Raw genomic sequence first — 3,737 nt, forward strand, 5'->3', positions numbered from 1 at the left:
TCGAGACCCGCGTCGGGCTCTGGGCTGATGGCTCAGAGCCTGGAGCCTGTTTCCGATTCTGTGTCTCCCTCTCTCTCTGCCCCTCCCCCATTCATGCTCTGTCTCTCTCTGTCCCAAAAATAAATAATAAATGTTGAAAAAAAAAAAAAAAAAGAAAATTAGCAGCACAAAGGAGAAAAAAGATGCTCCTCTCCAACATGCAGAAAAAAAAAATTGACAAATTCATCATGCTTTTAGAATATAAACTTAGTAAACTCACCACTCACTGGTGATACCTCTCTTAGTGATCAAAGTAGGAGGAAGCTTTGTTAACCTCATAGAGACCGCTATAAAAAACATTTAACAGAATTCTTACGAAGAAATATCAGAAGTATTCTCTTTAAAATTTCCTGTTATCTCCAATTATATTGAGCAATGTGCTGGAAGTCAGAGCCAGCACAATAAAGGAGAAATTGAAGTTACAGTAATTGGAAAGGAAGATCTAAAACTTTGCAACTGATACACTTATCTTTATATCTGGATGTAAGATCAATGCATAAGTCAATTGTATTCCTACATACCAGAGCAAATAACTAGAAGACCTGCGAAAAGAAATATGATTACATTAGCATCAAATGTCACATACTGGGGATAAGCCTAAGGGGGAAAAAAAAAAACAACATAAAACACAAAGTCCTGATAAGCAAAATTGTGAACCTTTAAGAGAGAAAAAGACACGTGACTGGAGAGATTACAGTGTGTTCATGCTTGGGAAGCCATAATGTGGTTAAAACACAAATTCTCTCCAAACTGATCATAATGTCAGTCTAATTGCAATAGAAACACCACATTCAGAGAGTAAGTTCCTTGGATGAGAAAAGGGCCAAGAATAGCAAAGACACTTCACTGGACTCTGTTGATGCAAAGTGACCAGAAAGCACTCTAATAAAAGAAGAAAACACTTTTATTTGAGTCCAGATTAGGACATCTGTCTGGGAAATGTGATCTTCACAGGGAGGACATTGCCCTGGTGAAGGAACGGTTTTTACATGGCTATATGCTTTTTTGCATAAAGATCCATAAATCAATATGTCAGAAGTACATTCTTGCAAGGTTCAAAAAAAGACTATAGATTAATGCCTAGGCAGGAATCATGAGTTTTATTTAACGTCATGGAAAGTAGGGAGTAAGAGCACTGTTTGTTTTGGGGGGGGTTGTTTTTGTAGAGAGGGAGAGGGAGCGTGCAGGGGAGGGGCAGAAGGAGAGAAAGCCAACTAGGCTCCCTAAAGAAGGCTCAATCCTACGACCTTGGGATCATGACCTGAGCTTAAATCAAGTCCAACTTCAGCTCAGGTCATGATCTCACCATTCATGAGTTCAAGACACATGTCGGGCTCTGTGCTGACAGCTAGGAGCCTGGAGCCTGCTTCGGATTCTGTGTCTCCCTCTCTCTCTGCCCCTCCCCTGCTTGTGCTCTGTCTCTCTTTCCTTTCAAAAAAAAAAAAAAAAAAAAAGAGTTGGACACCTAACTGACTGAGCCACCCAGGTGCCCCGCATTGATCAATTTCTTTTATGTTTTATTTTTTTAAAAAATTTCTTTTTAAATGTTTATTTATTTCTGAGAGAGAGAAAGAGCACAAGCAGGGGAAGGGCAGAGAGAGAGGCAGACACAGAATCCAAAGCAGGCTCCAGGCTCTGAGCTGTCAGCACAGAGCCCGATACTGGGCTCGAACTCACAAACCATGAGATCATGACCTGAACCCAAGTCGGCCCCTTAACCGACTGAGCCACCCAGGCGCCCTGATCAATTTCTTAAGGACAAGATGTTCCTCAGGCTAGTCATTCACACAAAGCGGATGGACAATGCACGCTTGAGGAGCCCTGGATCAGTCATTTGGTTTAAACAAAGTTTATGTACAGTCATGCTGACTTAGAAACCTAAAATGACTTCCCTTGTCTTTCAGGCCTTTAGAGAGTTTTTCTGTCCTCAACTCTGACAGAGGTCGTGATCTATGAAGAAACTGTGATCATGAAGACTGTGACAGTAGCTTATAGAAACTGCAACACCATGGTACAAAGTAGACCAGCTGCCTTGGGATGAGCCAGGCAGCCCAGTGTGATGTTCCCCACACCCGCACTGTCCATAGCCTTCACCGCACTGTCCATAGCCTTCACCATTCTGGGGATGTGCTATTTCACTCCGGTTGGCTAAATTTTACTCATAAACACAGTATTTAATCAGACTTCAACCTTTCTTTTTTTTGTACTTATGACTGATTTTTTTTAGAATTGTGAATATAAGTGGTAAATACCGTAAAAGAGATGAAAAGGTATTAGTAACTGCAGCCTTAAGGATGAGTCAAATAAAAAAAAAAAGATGCAACAAACTGAAAGCACCGTGGACACTAAAGAACAAATCAGCGAGCTAGAAGATCGGGTCGGGTAGCAGTCCAGGGAAACATCAGGAAAAGACAAAGAGATGATAGATATGAGGTAATTGCCATGAGGAGAGGAATCCCAAAGGGGGAGAAAAAATAAACAGAGAGCAGCAAATTCTAGTACAAATAATGTGAATCCCCCAGTTTTAAAGAAGATAAAAGACTTCAGGCTGGAAGGGCTTGTAAATTGCAGAACAGTGTCGATAAGAAAATATAACCACAAAGGGGCACCTGGGTGGCTCAGTCGGTTGAGCATCTGGCTTCGGCTCAGGTCATGATCTTGCTGTTTGTGAGTTCAAGCCCCACGTCGGGCTCTGTGCTGACAGCTCAGAGCCTGGAACCTGCTCCCGATTCTGTGTCCCTCCTCTCTCTCTGCCCCTTCCCCACTCATGCTCTGTCTCTCTCTGTCTCCGAAATAAATAAACATTAAAAAATTTTGAAGAAAATATAACCACAGAGAAACTATAGTGCATTCAGGAACACCAAAGACAAAATAAAGTTCTAGGAGCTTCCAGAGAGAAACCAGACCGCTCCTACAAAGCAACGAAGGCTGCACAACGCCACTCTCAAAATCGGCACTGCATTCAGGAAGAAAATGGGTTGCTGTTTACAGAGTGTTGAATGAAGGACTGGAAACCAATTCTGGACAAAGTTCACTATATACTGGAACTGACTGAGGATTTGAAACAACGCTTATTAACAACTCAGCAACCAGCGTGCCCAGAAGAGGGAGGACGGGGAGGGAAGGGAGGACACACTTCCTTGCAGCTGTTGAAAAATTTCAGAAGGTGGCAGAGACTGAGAACCCATCACTAGAACGGTCTGCTCCAATCGCTTTCTTCTTGCCACCAACTGCCGTAGCAGAATTAGATGCTTCAGTACCACGTCGGAAAGCTTAACTTACGGACCCAACTACCTCCCATCTCAGGATGCATGCCCTTGGTTCACAGTATGACTTTCTCTTTAGACCCCCATCAACAGGTGGAGTCCTCTTCTCCACCCTTGGTCTGGTCTTGTGACTTGCTTTGCCGAGCAAAACATGGTGGAAGGGACATCATGGGACATCTCAGGCTAGTTCTTATGAAGGATGGCAGATTTTGCCCTCTCCCTCTTGGAATGCTGCCCTGGGATGCGCTTCATCATGTGAACAGGTCGGGAGGGAACTAAGTGGCCCAGCCGTCCACTGGCACCAGCCACCAAACCTGTGCCTTAGGCGCTGAATGCACCCTCCGAGTGAGACAAGAAAAATGAGGACGGAACTGCCCAACCCTCACCCCGGGGAATCCTGGGAAAAAAATCAATCATTGTTGTCAGTCACTA

The sequence above is a fragment of the Herpailurus yagouaroundi genome, unplaced genomic scaffold, assembly GCF_014898765.1.
Source record: "Herpailurus yagouaroundi ecotype Mexico unplaced genomic scaffold, PumYag 199, whole genome shotgun sequence".
NCBI classification, from domain to species: domain Eukaryota; kingdom Metazoa; phylum Chordata; class Mammalia; order Carnivora; family Felidae; genus Herpailurus; species Herpailurus yagouaroundi.